Source organism: Mustela lutreola, chromosome 15 (genome assembly GCF_030435805.1).
Source record: "Mustela lutreola isolate mMusLut2 chromosome 15, mMusLut2.pri, whole genome shotgun sequence".
NCBI classification, from domain to species: domain Eukaryota; kingdom Metazoa; phylum Chordata; class Mammalia; order Carnivora; family Mustelidae; genus Mustela; species Mustela lutreola.
Genome location: NC_081304.1, coordinates 68,763,197 through 68,788,489, shown reverse-complemented (window position 1 = coordinate 68,788,489; position 25,293 = coordinate 68,763,197). Strand labels below are relative to the sequence as shown.

Genomic DNA, 25,293 nt, shown 5'->3' with positions numbered 1-25,293 from the left:
GTGTTGGGTTTGTGGATGCTGCTGCTGCTTGCCTGAGCTAGTTTCCGCAGCTCGGTGGAAGATACCCGCATGGAGCGAAATACTCTTTGCCCTAGCATCCCTTCTGTCTGAGAAAGAAGCGTGGTTGCACTCGTCTGTCACCGCGCTCCCCAGGAGCAAGTGTGGGGAAGCGCAACACGCCGCCCTGGAGAAGAGGAGCCGTTGGCCTTGGGGTCGGGAAACGCTCGGGAAACAGGATAGCCTGCCGTGGCACGAACAGCAGGCCGGTGGCAAGACATGTGTCTCCCGCTCCCTGTGTGGAGAGATGGAAGCCTGGCTGCTAAGGAGACATGAGGGGACCACTAGGGCAGGGGCGCGTGCTCCACTCTGAGGAAGGAGTCTGGGCAGAAGGCAGGCCTGTCCTGTGCCTCTTGTCCCAAGGGGACAGCATCTCCTTGGCCACCTGTCCCAAGGGCAGACTTGGGCTTGCCACCAGGTGCCATACCCTGAACTCGCAGAAACAACCCCATAGTGAAACGGGCAGTCAGATGCCGTCTTCCACCAAGATGTGGCAGCGATGTGGGTGGCATGGGGTGTGCCGGGGAAGGAGTGGAGACAGTCCCCCACAGTTCCCCATCCCAGTGCACGGGCCTTATGCAGGGATCCTGTCGCCTCCTCTCTAAACTGGGAAAGCACAGCAGTCGCTGAGAAATCAGAGTCTGTACTGTGGGCTGCTGCTGTTAGTTGCCGGAGCCCAGTCTCACAGTCGGAGAAACCCGTATACAGCAAAAGGCTCTTTGGGCATTTCATCTGGGAAAGCACAGCATTCGTTGGGAAATCAGAGTTGGGTTTGGGGATGCTGCTGCTGATTGCCTGGGCTCGTCTGCACAGCTCGTTGAAATAAACCCGCATTGAACGAAATCCTCTTTGCCCGGTCATGCCCCTCTGCCTGAGAGAGCACCTGTCGAAACAGCCTTAAGGAAAGGGACACGTCTGTTACCGCGCTCCCCAGGAGCATGTCTGCATAAGGCGCAGCATGCTGCCCCTGGATAAGAGAAGGAGCCGTTGGCTTTGCTGTCGGGAAACGGTGGTGAAGCAGGAGGGCCTGCCATGGCAGGAACAGCAGGCAGGTGGCAAGACAAGTGTCACCCGCTCCCTGTGTGGATAAAATGAAGCCTGGATGCTGAGACACGAGGGGACGACTAGGGCAGGCGCACGTGATCCTTTCTGAGGAAGGAGTCTGGGCAGAAGGCAGGCCTGTCTTGTGCCTCTGGTCCCAAGGGGACAGCATCTCCTTGGCCACCTGTTCCTAGGGCAGACTTGGGTTTGCCACCAGGCGCAATACCCGGATCTCACAGAAACAGCTCCCTGGAGAAACAGGCAGTCACAGGCCTTCTTCCTCCAAGATGTGGCAGCGTTCGCGGAGGCACGGGGTTTCCAGGGAAGGAGTGGGGGACAGTCCCCCACATCTCCCCATCCCAGTGCATGGGCGGTGTTCAGGGATCCTGTTGCCTCTCCTTTCCTGGTGGAAGGCACTGGCCTAGTCCCCGAGTCTGCCTGCGTGCCACAGCAAAAGGCCAAGTCACCAGGAGACGGTAGTGTGCATAGAGTGCAATCCTAGGCCAAACATGCTGCTGCAGGGTTGTGGCTCTGCTTAGTTTGGCCTGGCAGTGTGAACCCAGGGCGGGAACATGGAGCCCAGGAAAACAAGGCCCAAGAGGCACCAGCTCTCCTGCAGCTTTTTCTCTTAAGCGACAGAGCTAACGCCCAAAGCCTTGCTGAGGAAGCAGAGGCGAAGTGCAGTTCGCGCCAAGCCTAAAACCTCTGCAAAAGCAGAGCAGGCGCTGGGAAATCAGAGTCGGTTCTGTGGGCTGCTGTCGCTGCTTGCCTTAACCTAGTATTCACAGCACGGTGGGAGAAACCCGCATAGAGCAAATGCCTCTTTGTACGTGCATCCCCTCTGGGAAAGCACAGCATTCGTTGGGAAATCCGTGTCAGTTCTATGGGATGCTGATGCCGCTTGCCTGAACATAGTCTCTGAAGCATGTTGGGAGAAACCCATTTGGAGCGAAATCCTCTTAGCCTGGTCATCCCCCCTGCCTGAGAGAGAAGCGTGGTTGCGCCTGTGGAAACAGCCTTAAAGAAAGGCACACGTCTGTCACTGTGCTCCCCAGGAACATGTCTGGGAAAGGCGCAGCAACGCCACCCTGGGAGAAGAGGAGCCATTGGCCTTGTTGTCGGGAAATGGTCGTGAAGCAGGAGAGCCTGCCATGGCAGGAACAGCGGGCAGGTGGCAAGACAAGTGTCACCACAGTCTATGATGACACTTTTGAGTCAAGGTTCATCTACTCTACAGATGAGACTGTAAAATTTTTAAAGGCAACTTGTTTAAAGGCAACATCATGAAAGGTTTGGTGGATAGCTTTGATTTTCTGTTCATGGTATCAGATGAGTTTAAGGGAGCATAATCCAATAAAAAATTTAAAATTAATTTTAAAAAATAAGAAAAAAACATTTTAATGTCTTTGCCTTTGTGGTTCCTGCAAATGAAACTACAAGAAAGGACTGAGAACATTTTCTTTTTTTCTATTTTTTTTTCTTCAATTTGGACCTCCTCCTTAGGTCTCTGATCAAAGAATGCTTACACAGATGCTGTAGTGTAGAAAGGACAAAATATCATATTACAAAATATTCCATTCCTATCCTTTTGTATACCCAGAACAATAAGTTAATATATGTGCTGCCAAAGGAGCACACCAGAGCTATAAGTTAAGTGAAGATTGTACTGGGAAGATGAAACAATTATTCCATAAAATGAGTGAGTTTTGAATGGGACATGAAGGGCGGACTTGTGAGTTAGGAAAAAATATATATATAAAGACTTAATGAAGGTTTAATTAAAGCATAACAACTATGCTGTATTCCTGAAATATATTAAAATGATGATATGGAAATACCTCACAGAGTAACATCAAAGCACCTCTATTAATCCTTTCTACTAACAGCTGTTCCTCTGTTTCACTTTACATAACATGTGATGGATTGACATTTGTAGAAATAAGGAGGAAACATGGAAGAAAGTGAACAATTAAAAAGGATCAAAATACAGTAATAAACCAGGTAAATAACCAGTGAATATTATTATAGTAAATATATGCACATTTATAAACTGAGAATTTTCAGGAGTGACAGCCAATGTAGAAAATCGAGATGGTGTTATAGAAAATTCCATAAAACCCTTTGCATTAGTTTAACAGCCTGGTATAATATTTAGAAACCAGACTGTGTAATTTCTTTGAGCAGTTAAGCATAGAAAAACATGGCTGAAATAATGACAAACACTTAACATTTACTTAAATTTTTGTTTATTTTTATCCTTTAATGCCCATATTGTGTTCATAATGTCCTAAGTATTTGTGGTTGTTAGAGCAAAGTAAATTTGAAAATTTCCATGGGGAGGGGAAATGGTATCTGTTTGTAAAACAAAACAAAACAAAAACACAGGGCACCTTTCCTATGGTTGTGAGCTGCCCTTCCCTTACTGCTCAATGCATTTTCATTAACACCCACCTCACAGTCCATAGGCAGCCATCTGTGTTCCCGTCTTGAAGAAATTTTATCCTACAAGTCTTTCCTCATGACACTGTTGCCTATTACATAAATCAAACAGACATTCAACCTCTTGGAATGGAATCAGAAACCCACAAAGCTGACTGCTGTCAGGACTCATAAGGAAGGCAATTAATAAATTTATTATTTAGGAGAGGAGTTGTTTGCTTTCCAAAAATCCATGCAAAATTGGAATGTTATCCAGAGTGTATATCAAACTAACTAAGCTAAAGGTGTCTTTTTATCTCAAGTTCACCCATTTGACAATCATTATATTTTCTCCTTTATCTCTGGTTTGGTCAGCTATGCTAGTGTCAGAACACTTAATTCATTCAGTCAATCAACAAAGACCTATTTAGTACTAATTTTTTGTGGGTGGGATGAATAAGACAAATATCTGCCACAATGGAGCATATGATCTAGAGTTTAAAATTCATATTTGAATTACTTACATACCACCACATACATGAATTACATACTTACCACCACAAATGTAAACAACACTTATTAAATTGATGATGTTAAGGAGAAGACCTTAATATTAAAAGCAATAAAATTGATATGTCTCTTAGTAGAAATAAAAAATAGTAGTATATTAACTAAAGTAAAATTTAGGGCTCCCTGGGCGACTCAATCGGTTAAGCAGCTGCCTTTGGCTCAGGTCATGATCCCAGGGTCCTGGGATTAAGACCTGCATCGGGCTCACTGCTGGGTAATAAGCCTGCCTCTTGATCTTCCTCTGCCTGCCACTCTGCCAACTTGAGCTCTCTCTCTCTGTCAAATAAACAAATAAAATCTTTTAAAAAAAAGATAAATATAAAGTAACACTGGAGATTTGGGGATGGTGATGTCATCAAGATGGCAACATGGATGCATGGATGGCTCCTTATTTATTGCAAAAGGTAAATGTATAGTCAAACCCAGATTCTCTAATATTGTAATGGTGATATATAAATCATTTACTAGTCTAGTTTAAAAGTTAAAAAAACAAGCCTATTAAAAATAACTATAACTGAAATCATTTGTTATTGAAAGTACAATATAAAAATGATCTAAAATGTAAAAACATCGGGACGCCTGGGTGGCTCAGTTGGTTAAGCAGCTGCCTTCGGCTCAGGTCATGATCCCAGCGTCCTGGGATCGAGTCCCACATCGGGCTCCTTGCTCAGCAGGGAGCCTGCTTCTCCCTCTGCCTCTGCCTGCCATTCTGTCTGCCTGTGCTTGCTCTCTCCCCCTCTCTCTCTCTGATAAATAAATAAAATTTTTTAAAAAATGTAAAAACATCAATAACGTATTGTTATAGGAGAAGTATAATTTTTCTGTACACTATTGAAGTTCAGTTGTTTCAACATAAAATGCAATGTTATAACTAACGTATTTTATATAAGCTTAATGGTAAATATAAAAAATATGTAGTAGATACACAAAAGATTTTGATAAAGAAGTTAAAACATACTGCCACAAAAAGTCATCAGATTACAAACAAAGAGAACAAGACAGGAAATAAAGAGCAGAGCATCTACAAAAGAGAAACAAAACAGATAAACACTGGGGAAAGAAAAAAAAATTTTTAAAAGGAGGGGAAGGCAAACCATAATACACTTAACTATAAGTAACTGTTTCTGGAGGGGAGATGGGCAGGGGAATGGGCTGTCAGTAATAATTATTAGGAGGTCACTTGTGATGAGCATTGACTGTTATATGTAAATGGTGAATTACTAAATTCTACTCCTGAAACTAATATTACACTATATATTAACTAAAATTTAAATAAATCATGAAATATAAAAAGAATGAAAGGCAATAGTTAAGTCCTTACCTATCCATAATTACTTTAACTGTAAGTGAATGGAATCATCAGTTGGAAGACATAGGCTAGAATAGATTAAAAAAACAAACAAAAAAACACAAGATCCAACAATATGTTGCCTATAAAAGAATCACTTTAGCTTTAAGGACACACATGGGCAGAGAGTAAAGGGATGGAAAAAGATATTCCAAGCTAATGATAACAAAAGAAAACAATGGTGGCAATAACTATAACAGACAAAATAGGGTTTATATAAGCTAAAAATCACCACAGGAGTCAAAGAAGGTCATTATACAATAAGAAAAGTGTCATCAATTCATCAATACAGTAATTGTAAATATCATGTACTTAATATTGAGCCACATAAATATATAAAACAAATACTAACAAAACAAAAAGGAGAAATAAATAGCAATACAATAATATCTGGGGACAATAATACCCCACTCTTACCTATGGATAGATCATCCAGACAGAAAATCAATAAGAAAATAGTGAATTTAAACACTATGCCTGGACAACTGGGTGGCTCAGTCAGTTAAGCCTTTGCCTTTGGCTCAGGTCGTGATCCCAGGGTCCTGAGATAGAGTCCCACATTGGGCTCCCTGCTCAGGAGGGTGTCTTCTCACTCTGTCTCTGCCCTTACCCCTTGCTCATTCTCTCTGCCCTGCTCTCTCTCAAACAAACAAACAAAACAAACAAACAAACAAACAAGAACTATGTCAAATGAACCTAACATATTTACAGGATATTCCATCCAATAGTATCATAATAAATATTCTTCTCAAACACACGTGGAAAATTTTCTAGGATAGATCACATTTTAAACCACAAAACAAGAGTCCCCCCAAAATCAATAATATAGAAAGCATATCGAGTATATTTCCAGCCAAAATAATATGAAACTAGAAATCAATACAGAAGGAAATTTGGAAACTTTACAAAACACAGACATACACATTTTTAAACAAACAAAAAATAAAAAAAGAAGACAAAGTGGGAATAAAAAATACATCTTGAGGAAAATAAAAAAATATATACCAAAACATTATGAGAAGCAGCAAAGCAGTTATAAAAGGAAATTTTATAGCTATAAATGTATATAAAAAAGATTTCAAATAAAGAACTTAATATAACAGCTCAAAAAAACTACAAAAAAAAAAAAACAAAGTAAACTTAAAAGTAGCAAAAGGAAGGAAAAAATAAAAATTAGGGCAAATATAAATGAAATATAGAATTAAAAAACTAGAAAGTTTTTTTTAAATGGTAAATAAAATTAAACTTGGTAATGGTAAATAAAAAAAAAAGACAGCTAGACTAACTCAGAAAAAGAGAGAAGACTCAATAAAATCAGAAATGAAAAAGGAAACATTATAACAGATACCATAGAAATATAAAGGATAAAAGACAGTTAAATGCCAGCGAATCAAAAGCCTAGAGGAAATGGACAAATTCCTAGGCACATACAACCTATCAAGACTGAATCATAAGGACATAAAAAATGTGAACAGACTAATAAGGGGTAAGGAGATTGAATCCGTCATAAAAACCTTCTAACAAATAAAAGTCCAGAATCAGATGATTTCCACAGTGAATTCTACCAAACATTTTAAGGCAAAAAATACAAATACTTTTTAAACCCTTCCCAAAAAGTTGAAGAGGTTGAAATACTCTGAGGCACATTTTACAAGCCAGCATTATCTTGATATCAAAACCAGACAGGAGCACTACAAAAGCAAAACAAAACAAAACAAAAACAAACAAACAAACAAAAAAACAAAGCAGCAACAAAAAGAACTACTGGATAATATCCCTGATAAATAAAAATGTAAAAATTCTCTACAAAATGCTACAAAACTGAATTCACCAGCACATATCAGTAAATGTGATACATTATATTAATAGAATGATCAATAAAACCTCATATGATCAACTCAATATATGCAGAAAAGGCATTTGACAAAATTCAACACCCTTTCATAATAAAAATACTCACCAAACTGGGTACAGAAAGAATACACATCAACATAATAAAAACCACATATTCCGTGGAAGGATTCAAGATGGCGGAGAAGTAGCAGGCTGAAACGACATCAGGTAGCAGAAGATCAGCTAGATAGCTTATCTAACAATTGCAAACACCTACAAATCCAATGGGAGATCAAAGAGAAGGAGAGCAACAATTCTAGAAACAGAAAATTGATCACTTTCTGAAAGGTAGAACTGGTAGAAAAGTGAACCCGAAGAACAGGAAGGTAGACCGTGGGGGGGCGGGGCAGCTCCCGGCAAGTGGTGGAGCAACAGAGCACAAAATCAGGACTCTTTAAAAGTTTGATCCACTGAGGGATATCACCCCAGAGGCTAAACCAGAGTGAAGCCAAGAGGGGTCAGCATAGTCCCAGGTCCCTCAGGGTCACAGAAGGACCAGGGGTATCTGAGTGTCACAGAACTCACAGGTATTAGAGTGGGGAAGCTGGCTACAGAGACAAAGCTGAGGAGTGAGCTCTCAACCCAGGGTTACTTTGAACCAGGCATAGGCAGGATGAGCTTGGAGCACGGCCAAGGGCCAGGGAGACGGGAGTATTTGAGCTCTTTTCTCCAAGCATGGCCAGAGGCCAGGGAGATGAGAATGACCAAGGACTTTTCTCCAAGTACGAGTGACAGAGCATTTTTCTCCAAGCATGGCCAGAGGCCAGGAAGATGGGAGTGATTAAGCACTTTTCTCTAAGGGTGCACTGAGGAGCGGGGCCCTGAGCTCTCCACTCCTCTGGGCAGGATTGTGAGACCGCCATTATCATTCCATCATCCAGAACTCTACGGAAAGCCTTCAGGGAACAAAAGCTCCAGGATTACTTAGCCTTACCCCAGGTAAGGGCAGGACAAATCCATCTCGGGCAAAGACACTTGAGAATCAATACAACAGGCCCCTTCCCCAGAAGACCAACAAGAAACCCAGCCAAGATCAACTTCACTTAGTAAGGAGAACAGTGGAATTCCAGAGGAGGAGAATGCAAAACAAGGAGTTCGTGGCTTTCTCCCAATGATTCATTAGTCTTGCAGTTATATTTTTTTTCTTCTGCTAATTTTCTTAACTTTTACCCTTTCCTCTTTTAATGATTTTTAAAACTAGTTTATTTTTAAAATACCTTACAAAAAATAATAATCTATTTTGAACCTTCATTATTATAGTCATAATTTATCCTCCATTGTCCCTAACTATATATTTTTTTACACATAGGGTTTTTTCTTCTAAAAAATTTGGGGTATAACTTCTCCTAATAGAACAAAGTATACCCTAAATCTAGCTCCAAGATTGTTCTAGAGTCCAGCCTGAGCAAATTCTCTCCAGTTTATTTTTCTTTATTGTCCCACCAACTTGCTCTATCAACTTATTTTTAGAAATTAAATTTTTTCTCATTTTTTTAAGATTTTATTTATTTATCAGAGGGGGGGAGAGAGTGAGCACAGGCAGACAGGAAGGCAGGCAGAGGCAGAGGGAGAAGCAGGCTCCCTGCCGAGAAAGGAGCCCGGTGTGAGACTCGATCCCAGGACGCTGAGATCATGACCTGACCTGAAGGTAGCTGCTTAACCAACTGAGCCACCCAGGCATCCCTTTTTTTCTCATTTTTATAGGTTTATTCGATCCCTTCATTGTGCCTACCCTTATATGTTTTTCATCCTTTAAAATCTTGGTAGGTAGTTTCTTCTAAGAGACCCAAATACTCCCAAAATTAAGTGAGTGACCCTGTTCTAGTCACAAGTCTAGTATATATATATATATTTTTTTCTTTTTTAATATTTTTTCCTTGTTTTCATTTTTTTTAAACCTTTTTTCCCCCCTTGAACTTCTTTTTTATCCCCTTTTGTTCTCCCACAACTTGGGTCTCTTTTGATTTGTTTGAAGCACATTTTCCTGGGGTCTTTACCATTCTTTTAGCATTTTATTTGCTCCTTTATGTATTCTTATCTGCTCAAAATAACAAGGTGGAAAAACTCACCACAAGAAAAAGAACAAGAGGCAGTACCAAAGGCTAGGGACCTAATCAAAACAGACATTGGTAATATGACAGAACTAGAGTTTAGAATGACAACTCTCAAGGTTCTAGATGGGCTCGAAAAAGGCATGGAAGTTATTAGAGAAACCCTCTCCAGAGAGATAAAAGCCCTTTCTGGAGAAATAAAAGAACTAAAATCTAACCAAGTTGAAATCAAAAGAGCTATTAATGAGGTGCAATAAAAAATGGAAGTCTACTGCTAGGATAAATGAGGCAAAAGAATTAGTGATATAGAAGACCAAATGATGGAGAATAAAGAAGCTGAGCAAAAGAGAGACAAACAAATACTGGACCACGAGGAGAGAATTTGAGAGATAAGTGAAACCATAAGACGACACAACATTAGAATAATTGGGATCCCAGAAGAAGAAGAAAGAGAGAGGGGAGCAGAAGGTATATTGGAGAGAATTTTTGTAGAGAATTTCCTTAATATGGCAAAGGGAACAAACATCAAAATCCAGGAGATGCAAAGAATGACCCTCAAAATCAATAAAAATAGGTCCACACCCTGTAACCTGATAGTAAAATTTACAGTGGTTAACAACAAAGAGAAAATCCTGAAAGCAGCTTGGGAAAAGAAGTCTGTATTGTACAAGAGTAAAAACATTTGGTTGGCAGCAGACTTATCCACAGAGACCTGGCAGGCCAGAAAGAACTGGCATGATATATTCAGTGTTAAATGAGGAAAACATGCAGCCAAGAATACTATATCCAGCTAGGCTATCATTGAAAATAGAAGGAGAGATTAAAAAGCTACCAGGACAAACAAAAGCTGAAAGAATTTGCAAACACCAAACCAACTCTCCAGGAAATATTGAAAGGGGTCCTCTAAGCAAAGAGGGAGCCTAAAAGTAGTAGATCAGAAAGGAACAGAAACAATATACAGTAACAGTCACATTATAGGCAATACAATGCCACTAAATTCATATCTCTCAATAGTTACCCTGAATGTAAATGGCCTAAATGCACCAATCAAAAGACACAGGGTATCAGAATGGATAAAAAGCAAAACCCGTCAATATGCTGCCCAAGAAACTCATCATAGACCCGAAGACACCTCCAGATTTAAAGAGAGGGGGTGGAAAACAATTTACCATGCTAGCGGACATCAGAAGAAAGCTGGGGTGGCAATCCTTATATCAGATCAATTAGATTTTAAGCCAAAGACTATAATAAAAGATGAGGAAGAACACTATATCATACTCAAAGGGTCTGTCCAACAAGAAGACCTAACAATTTTAAATATCTATGTCCTTAACAGGGGAGCAACCAACTATATAAACCAATTAATAACAAAATCAAAGAAACACATCAAAAATAATAAAATAATAGTAGGGGAATTTAACACTCCCCTCACTGAAATGGACAGATCATCCAAGCAACAGATCCACAAGGAAAAAGGCCTTAAATGACACACTGGACAAGATGGACATCACAGGTATATTCAACACATTCCATCCCAAAATAACAGAATACACATTCTTCTCTAGTGCACATGGAACATTCTCCAGAATAGACCACATCCTGGGTCATAAATCAGATCTCAACCATTATAAAAAGATTGGGATCATCCCCTGCATATTCTCAGACCACAATGCTCTGAAACTAGAACTCAATCACAAGAGGAAATTTGGAAAGAACACAAATACATGGAGACTAAACAGCATCCTTCTAAAAAATGAATTGGTCAACCAGGAAATTAAAGAAGAATTGAAAAAATTCATGGAAACAAATGATAATGAAAACAAAAGTGTTCAAAATCTGTGGGATACAGCAAAGGCAGTCCTGAGAGGAAAATATAAAGCTGTACGAGCCTTTCTCAAAAAACAAGAAAGATCTCAAATACACAACATAACCCTACACCTAAAGGAATCGGAGAAAGAACAACAAAGAATGCCTAAACCCAGCAGGAGAAGAGGAATAATAAAGATCAGAGCAGAAATCAATGAAATAGAAACAAACAAAAAAACACAAAAAACTAAAACCAAAAAAAAGAAAAAAACCAATAGAACAAATCAACGAAACTAGGAGCTGGTTCTTTGAAAGAATTAATAAGATTGATAAAGAAAGAGAAAGGACCCAAATAAATAAAATCATGAATGAAAGAGGAGATATCACAGCCAACACCAAAGAAATACAAACAATTATAAGAACATACTATGAGCAACTCTACGCCAACAAATTCATCAATCTGGAAGAAATGGATACATTCCTAGAGACATATAAACTACCACAACTGAACCAGGAAGAAATAGAAAACCTGAACAGAACCATAACCGGTATGGAGATTGAAACAATCATCAAAAATCTCCAGGGGCGCCTGGGTGGCTCAGTGGATTAAGCTGCTGCCTTTGGATCGGGTCATGATCTCAGGGTCCTGGGATCGAGTCCCGCGTCGGGCTCTCTGCTCAGCAGGGAGCCTGCTTCCCTCTCTCTCTCTCTCTGGCTGCCTCTCTGTCTACTTGTGATTTCTCTCTGTCAAATAAATAAATCTTTAAAAAAAAATCTCCAAACAAACAAAAGCCCCGGTCCAGATGGCTTCCCAGGGGAATTCTACCAAACATTTAAAGAAGAATTAATTCCTATTCTCACGATACTGTTCCAAAAAAATAGAAAAGGAAGAAAAACTTCCAAACTCTTTTTTTTCTGAGGCCAGCATCACCTTGATCCCAAAACCAGACAAGGATCCCATCAAAAAAGAGAACTACAGACCAATATCCTTGATGAACACAGATGCGAAAATTCTCACCAAAATACTAGCCAATAGGATTCAACAGTACATTAAAAGGATTATTCACCACGACCAAGTGGGATTTATTCCAGGGCTACAAGGTTGGTTCAACATCTGCAAATCAATCAATGTGATACAACACATTAATAAAAGAAAGAACAAGAACCATATGATACTCTCCATAGATGCTGAAAAAGCATTTGGCAAAGTGCAGTATCCCTTCCTGATTAAAACTCTTCAAAGTGTAGGCATAGAGGGCACATATTATCAATATTATCAAAGCCATCTATGAAAAACCCACTGCAAATATCATTCTCAATGGAGAAAAACTGAATACTTTTCCACTGAGGTCAGGAACACGGCAGGGATGTCCGTTATCACCACTGCTATTCAACATCGTAATAGAAGTCCTAGCCTCAGCAATCAGACAACAAAAAGAAATTAAGGGCATCCAAATTTTGCCAAATTGGCAAAAGAGAAGTCAAACTATCCCTGTTTGCAGACGATATGACACTGTAAATGGAAAACTTAAAGGACTCCACTCCAAATCTGCTATAACTTGTATAGGAATTCTGTAAAGTGTCAGGATATAAAATCAATGCACAGAAATTGGTTGCATTTTTTTTATACCAACAAGACTGAAGAAATAGAAATTAAGGAGTGAATCCCATTTACAATTGCAACCAAAACCCTAAGATACCTAGGAATAAACCTAACCAAAGAGACAAAGAATATATACTCAGAAAACTCTAAAGTACTCATGAAAGAAATTGAAGAAGACACAAAGAAATGGAAAAATGTTCGATGCTCCTGTATTGGAAGAACAAATATTGTGAAAATGTCTATGCTACCTAAAGCAATCTACACATTTAATGCAATCCCTATCAAAATCCCATACATTTTTTTCAAAGAAATGGGACAAATCATCCTAAAATATATATGGAACCACAAAAATACCTTGGATAGCTAGAGGAATATTGAAAAAGAAAGCCAAATTTGTTGGCATCACAATTCCAAACTTCAAGCTCTATTACAAAGTTGTCATCATCAAGATAGTAGGGAACTGTCCCCAAAACAGACATAGATCAATGGAACAGAATAGAGAGCCCAGAAATACACCCTCAACTCTATGGTCAACTAATCTTCAACAAAGAAGGAAGGATGTCCTATGGAAAAGAGACAGCCTCTTCAACAAATGGTGTTGGGAAAATTGAACAGCCACATGCAGAAAAATGAAGTTGGACCATTTCCTTACACCATACATGAAAATAGACTGGAAATGGATGAAGAAGCATAATGTGAGAAAGGAATCCATCAAAATCCTTGAGGAGAGAACAGGTAGAAACCTCTTTGACCTCAGCAGCAGCAACTTCTTCCTAGGAACATCGCCAAAGGCAAGGGAAGCAAGGGCAAGAATGAACTATTGGGATTTCATCAGATCAAAAAGCTTTTGTTTGCACAGCAAAGGAAACAGTTAACAAAGCCAAAAGATGACTGTCAGAAGTTATCTGGGAGAAGATATTTGCAAATGACATACCAGATAAAGGGCCAGTATCTATCCAAAATCCATAAAGAGCTTAGCAAACTCAACACCCTAAGAACAAATAATCCAATGAAGAAATGGGCAGAGGACATGAACAGACATTTCTGCAAAGAATACATCCAAATGGCCAACAGACACATGAAAAAATGCTCCACATCACTCGGCATCAGGAAAATACAAATCAAAACCAGAATGAGATACCACCTCACACCTTTCAGAATGGCTAAAATGAACAAGTCAGTCAATGACAGATGCTGGCGAGGATGTGGAGAAAGGGCAACCCTCCTACACTGTACGTGGGAATGCAAGCTGGTGCAACCACTCTGGAAAACAGCGTGGAGGTGCCTCAAAAAGCTGAAAATAGAACTAGCCTATGACCCAATGATTGTAGTACTGGGTATATACCCTAAAGATACAAACGTGGCATTCTGAAGGGACACATGCACCCAAATGTTTATAGCAGCAATGTCCACAATAGTTAAACTATGGAAAGAACCTAAATGTCCTTCAACAGATGAATCAATAAATAAGATGTGGTATATATGTACAATGGGATACTATGCAGCCATCAAAAGAAATGAAATCCTGCTATTTGTGATGACGTGGATGGAACTAGAGGGTATTATGCTTGGCGAAATAAATCAATCTGAGAAAGACAACTATCATATGATCTCCCTGATATGATGAAGTGGAGATGCAACATAGGAGGTTTCGGGCATACGAAAAGAAAAATAAAAGAAGATGGGATTGGGAGGGAGACAAACCATAAAAGACTGAATCTCACAAAACAGACTGAGGGTTGCTGGGGGGAGGTGTGTTGGGAGAGGATGGTGGGGGTATGGACATTGGGGAGGGCAGGTGCTATGGTGAGTGATGGTGAGTGCTGTGAAATGGGTAAACCTGGTGATTCACAGACCTGTGCCCCTAGGGATAAAAACACATTATATGTTTATAAAAATTTTTAAAAAATAGTTTTAAAAATTCATTAAAGAAAAAGCACATTGCAAGCCCAGAGCTAATCTCATATTCAATCAAAAAAATTTGAAAATTTTCCCCTTAAAAATCAGAACAAAGACAAGTGTGTCCACTTTCACTACTCTCATTTGACATAGTACTGGATGTCCTAGCCAGAGAAACAAGGAACACAAAGAAATAAAAGACTCAAAAAAAAAAAAGGAAGAAGTAAAATTTTCTTTTTTTTAATAACATGAACTTACATGTAAAAAAATCCTAAAAAATTCACAAAAAATTTTGAATAAACAAATTTAGTAAAGCTGCCAAATACAAGATCAATATATAAAAGACAAGAATTTTGTTTTGTTTCGTTTTTTTTTTTTTAATATGGAATGCTTCCCAGTTTTCATGTCATCCTTGTTCAGTGATCAAGCTAATCTTCTCTGCATCATTCCAATTTTAGTATATGTGCTGCCAAAGTAAGCACAAGACGAGCATTTTAACACTCTAATAATGAACTATCTGAAAAAATAAAGAGAACAATCTAATTCACAATAGCATCAAAACTAATAAAATACTTAGGAAAAGATTTAACTAAGAAGATGAAAGATCTGTACCCCATAAACTATGACATTGATAAAGAAATTGAAGGAGACATAAATGGAAAGATAGCTCATATTTATGAATGGTAAGAATTAACATTGTTAAAATGTCCATACTACCAAAAATCATCTGTAAATTCAATTCCTATCAAAAATCCAATGTTAGGGGTGCCTGGGTGGCTCAGTGGGTTAAGCCACTGCCTTCGGCTCAGGTCATGATCCCAGGGTCCTGGGATTGAGCCCTGCATCAGGCTCTCTGCTCAGCAGGAAGCTGCTACCTCTTCTCTCTCTGCCTGCCTCTCTGCCTGCTTGTCATCTCTCTCTGTCAAATAAATAAATAAAAAATCTTTTTAAAAATCCAATGTTGTGTTTTTACAGAAGTAAGTAAAGAATCCTAAAATTTATATGAGACCATAAAAGACAACAAATAAAGCAGTTCTGAGAAAGAATGAAGAAGCGAAATTACACTTTTTGATTTGAAACTATACTACAAAGCCCTCATGCTCAAAACAATAAAGTATACTGGCATAAAAACAGACCAATAAACAAGTAGAACAGAATTGAGAGTCCAGAAATAAATCCTTTCATACAGTCACCTAATATTTGACAGGGGCCAACATATATAATGGTTAAAGATAGTCTGTTCAGTAAATGATATTTAAAACTGAATAGTCACATAAACCAGCATGAAACTGGAACCTTATATCACTCATAAATCTTAACTTGAAATAGATTAAAGACTTAAATGTGATGCATGAATCTAAATTTCCTAAAGGAAAACATAGGAAAAATTCTCCTTGACATTGGTCTTGCCAATAGTTTTTGGATACCAGACCAAAAATGCAAGCAAAAAAAGCAAAAATAAATAAATGGTATTACATCAAACTAAAGTTTCTGCATTGCCAAAAAAAAAAGGGAATGAAAACACAATCAACAGAATGGAAGAAAATACTTACAAATCTTATATCTGAAAAGAGGTTAATAACCAACAGATACAAAAAGAAAAAAATATATAATTAAAAAAATAGCAAAAGGATCTCAATAGACTTTTTTTTTTTCAAAAAAGTTATATAAATGACCAACAGGAGCATTAAAAAGTGCTCAACGTAAAAAACTCAGGGCAAAGTCATTATGTTGTTGTTTTTGTTTACCTCTGAAAAATACAGCAAGATATTACTACCTATTAGAATATATACTACCAAAAAATTAAAACTAACAAATTTTGGTAAATATTGGGGAAATGGGGAACTTACGCACTGTGATAGGGATATAAATTTGTATGGAAAACAGTATGGAGATTATTCATATTATTAAAAGTAAAATTACTATATGATTCAGTAATCCCACTTCTAGGTATATATCTAAAGGAAACAAAGTCACTATTCGAAGACATATCTGCACTCTTATGTTCATTATAAAATTATTAACTCTAAGCAAGAGATGGAAATAACTTCAGTATCCATTAATGGATGAATGAATAAAATAAGTATGGTAAATATATACTATGGAATACTACTTAACCATGAAAAATTAAGAAATACTGCCATTTACAACAGCATGGATGGATCTTGAAGGTATTATACTAAGTGAAATATTTCAAAGATTTTATATATTTTTTTAATTTATGTATTATGATATCCCTTACATACAGAATCTGAAGAAAAAGCAAACTAATGGAAACTTAGAGTTGAGTTGACAAGAGGTGAACCTGGAGTGGAATAAGGTGGTCAAAGAGCACAAACTTGCAACTATAATATGAAAACGTTCTGGGGATCTAATGTACAGCATGATGATCATAGTTAATAATATATACATACTTTTTTATTGTGCTTCCCTTTATTAAACTTTGCATATATCACATTCTTACAAGTTGAAAGTTTATAGCAATCTTGTATAAAATAGGTCTGCTGCAACCATTTTTCTAAACATTTGTTCATTTTGTGTCTCTCTGTCACATGTTGGTAATTCTTGCAATATTTCAAGTTTTTTCATTATTATTGTACTTGTTATGGTGATCTGTGATCAGTAATTATGACCCACTGAAAACTCAGAACTAGTTTACTTAAGGTATATACATTTTTTTTCTTTAAAGACATAATGCTTTTGAACAGTACAGTATAGTGTTTATTTTTTATATGCACTGGGAAACATAATTTTTTATTTGCACTGGGAAACCAAAAAAAATAATAATGATTTGACTTAGTTTATTGAGATAATCACTTTATTGAGGCAGTCTGGAACAAAACCCACAAGACCTCTGAAGTTTATCTCTACTGTACTATATACATAAAAGTTGCTAAGAGAGTAGATCTTAAAATTCCTTACAATACATGCATAAAAAACAGAGGCAACTATATGAGATAGTAGATGTATTAACATTTTTATGTAGATTATATTGCAATACAGATGTATACCAATTTATCAAACGGTACAAAATTTACACAATGTTAAAAGTTTGCAGTGTTATAAGAAATCATTTCTTAAATTTACAAATTATAATATGTCAATTATTTTTCAATAAAGCTCGAAAAAACTTTTTGTAGAATTAATCTATTTTTCAAAAAAGGAAGTAAGGAAGTAGAAACTGCAACTAACTCTGAAATAATAGAATACAAAATCCATTTTAGTTATATACACTGTGACAAACACTATTAGTTAGTTTACAATGAAGGAATACTTATGAAGCATGAAGGATGGTCTATAAATAAGGCTGAAAGAGCTCAGTTTTAAGGTTTAAATTTAAAATCTTCTTTTGAAATACTAAACTGACCACCCAGTTTTCCAAACATAAATGTCTTAACTGCATGCATTTATTTCATACAACTCTATAATCTAGTTTCATAAGAAAGCAGCATGCAAATTTTGAATAAGACAGACTTGCTTAAGTTTCTTTATGTTCAACAGTAAAGGATACTTCCCTAAAAATAAATAAAAGAAAAATCAGCATATTTATTATGATAATTATTATTCATAATGAGATTCATATTAAATTAGGGAATATATAGCCTCAGAGGGTGTAAAGTAAAATGAAATTTATTTTGGTAAATGTGTCTATGAATAGTCAATACAATGCCTCAATATAAATTAATATTATCATTTTGAACAATTTAATTACTATTATTAGAATTATTATAAGTATAAAAATAGCTATCATTTTAGCATGGAATATGAAACTCTCATGCTCCATGCTTCATTACATCCACACAACAACTCTGCATAATAAGTATTATCATCACCATTTCATGGGTGAAAAAACTGAGGCTAACACATTTAGATAACTGGTTTTTGATTACATGGCTGGTAAAGATGCATCACACTAATTTAGGCTTTATGATTTCAGAATTGTACTCTTTCCACTGCACATTCTATTACTCTGTAAATACTTGGCTTGTTTTCATTTAGTTCTTTAATTTTATTCATGTGGTGATGGCTTAAAGCTCCATTTAAAGGAAGCTTAAAAATTCATTTAGCCAAAAGCTCCCAAGAATTAAAAATGTCATGGATCTAATGTAGACATGGATATCATTATTTAATGGGTAACTATATATTTTCCACTCTAGTGAGACAACAATCAGAGTATTTTTCTAAGTTTTAGTCTCTGAGTGTTCAAAAGGACTTTGTTAAAATAGAAATATTTAGACAAAGGTGATCAAAAGTCTGGATCAGGTCACCTTAAGATAAATATTAGGAAACTGAGGAAACAAATGGACATTTGAACACTGAGCTATGATATAATGAATGGTTTAAAGTGTTTAGTAGAGCATAGAAAAGCCCTTTGAAGCCTGGTCTTAGCCTAGCATTGCAGCTTCTGGGATATCTGTCTATCTATCATTTACCTATCTATATATCTAGATATAAATTTGAAAACTTTTTTAACTTAAAAATTTTGAGAAATAGAACATAATTAGCACCATAGAAGATCTGTTTATGATAAAACCTAGCCCCTCCTCCCAGTTTGTTAATATTCTCTCCTATTTAATGTAACATTGTGCAAATATACCACTACTGATCTGCCGTTATGAATGAAATAACAATAATCATCTGTTTGCATATCCTGGTGAAAATATTCCTTTAGTTCCATGTTGTATTTCTAGGAATGGACCAAATTTTTTTTTAATTTTTAAGTTTTCTAAATATTGTCCAACTTACCTCATATGTTTTTATTATGTGCATTGTCATTCCTTCACATTCTTGCAAGACATTTTCACTGTTGCCCAATATGGTAAGTGTGTAATAGTATGCCATTCTAGGTTTTAATTTATTTTTAATTTAATTTAATTCCAGATTCATAATAAAGATAAACAGTTTTTATATATGAGTGGCCGTTTGGATTACCCTTTCTGTACAGTACATGCTCAAATCTTTTGATATCTTAACATTATGTCATACTGACTTCTTTAATAGTAGATTTTCTGAATGAACTTTTAGCTGTGTAGGTCTTCTCTATTTTATTTTGAACTTGTTTTCATTTCAAAATCTTTATATTTATTTTCATAATCTGCTTTTATTTTGCTTTGTCTATTATCTATCTATCTATCTATCTATCTATTTATTTATTTGCAAGCAAGAGAGAGCGAGCGAGTGAGAGCGCAGGGAGGGATAGAAAAAGAAGGGAAAAGAATCTTAAGCAGGCTCCAGGCTCAGCACAGAGCCCAACTCTGGGCTCTATTTCACAACCCTGACATCATGACCTGAGCCAAAATGAAAGAAATAAAATAAAAATAAGGTGTTAAAAAAAAAAGGAAAAAGAATTGGTGGTTTAATTAAGTGAGCCACCCAGGCACCCCTGTGGTATCTTAAATTGGCTGTCATATCTTTAAAGTTCTAGAGTATCCATTTGGTTCATTTATAAAATCTTTCTCAATATCATTTTTAGTTTCAGTTTTTTGTTCAATTTGCTTCCCCTCTCATTTCTTTGAGCAGAGTAATCAAGCCATTTTACAATCTTTATTGATCATTTTAACATCATACTTAATCCCATTTTGTCTATAAAATGTTGTTAATGGTTTTTCTTTGTGTGCTTTGTTCCATTTTGCTATGTTCAAGACATTATATTTGAAACTCTTATTGAGTAGAGATAATAAAGAGCTATACTAATGGTATGGTGCTCCTTGGCAGGATTTTCTCTTATATCTGAGACTCTACAAGACAATCATACTCCAAATTCAGTGATTGACTTCCTCAGTTTACACAGAAGGCAAGGTAGGCTATAGTCTTATTTCTGCTTCTCCTTGTGCTTCGGGGACCTCAACTTAAATTTGGGTTGTACCAAAGTCCTCAAATTTGATTGCTGCTGGATTTTGAATTTTGGTTCTCTAGTATCAAGAGTCTATTAAAAACACAGCTCAGTGTGTTTTAGCAGTTTCAAATACTCTCGTAGCTAAAATGGCTTCAGGGCATATATCTTTGGGCTCTCATTGTATTTCCTATTTTGGCCCAGTAATCCCTCACTTATTTTTATAATCATTCTGATATTTTTAACTTTAAAAGCTATTTTGTCTGGATTTTTAAGTTGTCTTAAGAGTTTTTAGATCACCATTACTAAAAGCAACAACAAATATACATGAAAATATCTGCAGTAGTTTATCACATCTTTATGGCTTTGAACTTCCATAAGCCGAGGCATCCTTCTCTAATCACTTAGGCAAACCCAATTTACCCTTTAAAACAACACAAGAATTGCTTCATTTAAGAACATGGTCACGGATGACTCTTCCCCACTGTTCTTACCAACATTCCCACACACTCTTTGCTACCCACACCTTGTTTGTGAACTTTCATTAGGTATATCAGCGTAACCAGAATTTTGCTCTAGTGTATTTTTGTCCTTTAGAGCTTTAATTAAATATTAATTCCATAGAAAGTCTGTCCCTTTTCTTTCAAACCTGGGTTAGTTATTTCTTCTCATTCTTTGTCAGAAGTTACTTTATTAGAGAAACTTACAGCTGTATTGTGACTTTGGAGCCTTTACAGTTTTTTGACTGGAAAAATCACCCATCCCTGAGATTTTTACGCCACTTCCTAGCTGATATTATTCAGAAATCTGTTCAAAACAGACTTTTTCAGGGAGGCCCTTTCTGACCACTCAGTTACAAAACCTCTTCTCAATCACTGCTCTTTTAAAAATGTGCTTATTTAGTTCAAATATGCATCACTATTAAAGAAAAACCAGTACGATTTTTTTCTTTTTAAAGTTGGCTTACCTATTATCTATCTCTCCCATTAAAATGATTCCTCTGGGCTGGGGTTTTGTTGTGCTCATCTTAGGCCAGGCACTCAATAAATTGTCTCTGAATGATTGAATTGTTTGACTCCCTTGCTAGATTCTCAACTTCATGAGGCCAAGGATTGTTCTATTCAGTCCTTCTTTATCCTCAATGTCTGTTATATTGCAGTCACTTACGTGACTAATGGGAAAAATCACAGAAAGAAAGAGTTAAAACTACAGAAAAACCCCATAGGTTCAATAACACAAAGCTTTCTAAAATTATTTAGCCCAGGAATTGAATACTGGCTGCACTTTTTATTTTTTTAAAATGGTATTTAATTTAATTTAAATGGAAATACTTGAATGGTAGAATAATAAAAAAAAATTATAAAAACAACTTGCTCCTTAAAGTAAGAATTACATAGGGCATCTCTTCTAGAAGCAAAATTTTCAAATGTCAAACATCTGAAAGCATAGAAGGAGAAGTAAGAGTGTGAATTGTACTTCAATGCTCTTTTCTTTATATTCAGCAAACAGCTTCATTCACACCTTTCCAATTTTTTCAACTCTTTTGACAAAGCCTTCAGAGGAGTTACTGCTGATGACAACCATCACAGCCTAACAGGAGAAATTTGATAAAGAAAAATAATAGCATGTTTTCCCCAAACTGTTAAGGATATGGTGAAGCTCTGTCGGATTCAAAGGAGGAATGTGCAATTCCATGCTATATATAATAATAACTTATTTTAATAGTGGCTTTTCAATTTTTCAGATATATCCATTTACTGAAACCACTATCAAATAAACAAAAACAAAGAAATTAACAGGGGTTAGAGACAGGAATTATCTAATCTAAAAGTAGCACATGTTCACAGAATACACAACACATATCCCAAGTACTACTATAGGTTTCAAGTAATAGTCAAAACAATAGTAAACATGATTCAGACCCTACCAGTCAAATAATAAATGGGACCTTAACTGTAAATCCTTATCTTTAGATCAAAGCGGGTAACTGGGTGCTGAGGATACATTATAGAACTAATATGTTATAAAACTCCTCTGAAATTAGTCATTTATTCCATCACTTTTCCTTCACAGCTGCTGACCCATGTTTTGGTTCCTGGAAATAGCTGCTACCCTGTCGTACTTCTTAAAAGCACATATATTGATAACTCTACTCATTCCTCCATTCCTCTGTGACTGTCACTGTGTTAAAATGTGGAGTCAGCTGACTCACTTGTGGTGGTAATAAAGTAGATGAGTTTGCAAAGTATTTTGTTATTTCTAAAAATGCAAAAACCAAATTACATTGAAATCATAAGGGGTGTTTCAGGGAGAGCTGTAGGATGTGGTTTCTTGTGTAATCCACAGAGATTAGCTCCAACACATATTTAAACTCTCCTCTAGGAGCAACCTTAGTGGTAAAGCAAGAAGATAAACAGATGTATACACACTCTGGCACAAAATTATCACTTATGTTTGGCTTCCTAGTCTCCTCGTGTTACTTATTTATCTTAACTTCTCTCTGAAATCAGGAAACACAGAATCTCAATCAGTTGACATTTTTCTACTGAATTACCCAATAGTCTGATCATACCCCTAAGACTTTTTTAAATTATTTCACTCATAATCCCAAATCTGCTTTGCTTCCTCAACTGAGTACACTGTAATTTGATTTCAAAATGAGGACAGTTGTCAGTAATGCCACATTCATTAATCTATTTTACAATTCCATGTACTTAGAACTATGAAAATATGTTAATAACATCCATTCCAATAAGCCACCCTAAATTGATTATCATGAAACAAGACCTCAAGAAAGAGAATTCAAAATCATCCATGTATTTGCAATTTATTGCAATAAAGCCTTTATCAATAGACTTCCCTGTGCACATGGTGGTCAAATTGCTGGTGAAAACCAGCCAGATCTATTACAAGCTTTCTCATGGCTTCTAGGTAACCCAAGTGAGCCTTTATTGATAAAGGGAAGGGATAAAGCAGGGAAGGGATAAACAGTGATGTAAGAATTGGCTAGACAAAAGTAATGACTCTCATTACAGAGTGAGTATTTTAAAGCAAAAGAGCCTGTTGGGAATATTGTTTTATAAAATAGTGGTTTTTATTAACTTTTTAAAATTCAATTAGTTAGTATATAGTGTACCATTAGTTTCAAATGTAGATTTCAGTTATTCATCCATAGCATATAATAGCTAATGCTCAGTACTTACTGTTATAGCTTCTTGAAAGCAGAGTTTTAACCCACTGTGCCACCCAGGTGCCCTTGAAAGCAGAATTTTAGATCATAGTTTCTGATTACTTCCATGTAGTACAACACTTTCCTGCTAGCAACCTTCAAAACATACTGTTTGTTAGAGGAATTTCTTTAATAATAAATAAATAGGAATTTATTTAAATTTATAAATACATAAAATAAATAGGTATTTATTTAAATTTATTTAAATATTGCACACTGTTTCATTGTTCATAAATAAGGTGATGATATTATAGCCATTAGTTGGTAGCACTGATATATCACTTTCTTTTTACTTCTTAGTGCATTTTCTTTACAAAAAATAGATATATATTTTAAAAGAATCTGAATCTGTGGCAAACTTTTAAAAAACCCTATACAGTAAAGTTTATCATTTTAAGTAATTTCAATTATCTTCCTCAATAGTGATAGTATATCCTTCGATCTAGGCCAGATATTGTATGAGGGTTTTGAAGAGACATACTTTTCTAAATTTCACTTTTCTCATCTGCAAAATGCTAATCATGATCCTACAATAAAATACACTTACAATTTTTTGATGAAAATTTATTTATTTATTTTAAGATTTTATTTCTTTATCAGAGAGAGTGGGCGAGAGAGCAAGCACAGGCAGACAGAATGGCAGGCAGAGGCAGAGGGAGAAGCAGGCTCCCGGCCGAGCAAGGAGCCCGATGCGGGACTCAATCCCAGGACGCTGGGATCATGACCTGAGCCAAAGGCAGCTGCTTAACCAACTGAGCCACCCAGGCGTCCCTTTTGATGAAAATTTAATCTGTATAAACAATATATTTGCTGTAATGCGTGGTTCATGGAAAACATCTTATTTAATTATAAGCAACAACAGTATTAGAAATTAAGTAAATGTGTCTATAATATTTAAAGTTTTAACACATAATTCCAGTGCTTTGCCTTATTTTCTCAAATCCCTTTACCACTTTCACTGACAGAGTCAAATGTACTTTTTCTACTAGTAGCCGGCTCTTTGTCTTTTGTCAGAAAGATGCCCTTGTGAATTATTTATAATAGAGATATTAGCAATAATAATAATAATAATAATAAATAGCAATGAAAATGTTAAAAAAAAGTTTTCTTAACTAATTAGGGTTCTTAGACATCAATTAGAGGAACCACCTCTGGCAAGCAAATTAATCTGCAAGACATTCCCAGAATTAACAAGTCAGTCAGATACAGGGTCCGTAGACTGAAAGGTGAAGCAAAAGGACTAGGTTTGGAAAATAGGTAAGGACAGTGAAATAAATGATGAAATTTTGGGGCAAAATAAATTCTTAGGTGTCCTTTTAATGGAGTCCTGGGCATTATGTAGCAGAAACTCTGGAGATTATCTCAATCCATTGGAGTCACCCCATTTATTAGCTTGCTATTGACAAAGGTATTTACAAACTGTAGAGCAAGAGGTTATAATGTAGAAAACTGATGGTAATGCACAAGATTCTTGTTAACAATAATGCAAGTTAGTGATTTTTCATTAGAAAACATAAATTCTATAACCCAAATTATGGGCCCAGA

General features: G+C 36.4%; 1 non-coding gene across 1 annotated transcript; it reads right to left on the bottom strand.

Moving 5' to 3' along the window:
• Window positions 1-15,062: 15,062 nt before the first annotated feature.
• On the bottom strand, window positions 15,063-15,168 carry LOC131817168 (U6 spliceosomal RNA). Its single transcript, XR_009348376.1, has one exon. It is a non-coding gene; the product is annotated as a U6 spliceosomal RNA (small nuclear RNA).
• Window positions 15,169-25,293: the final 10,125 nt, after the last annotated feature.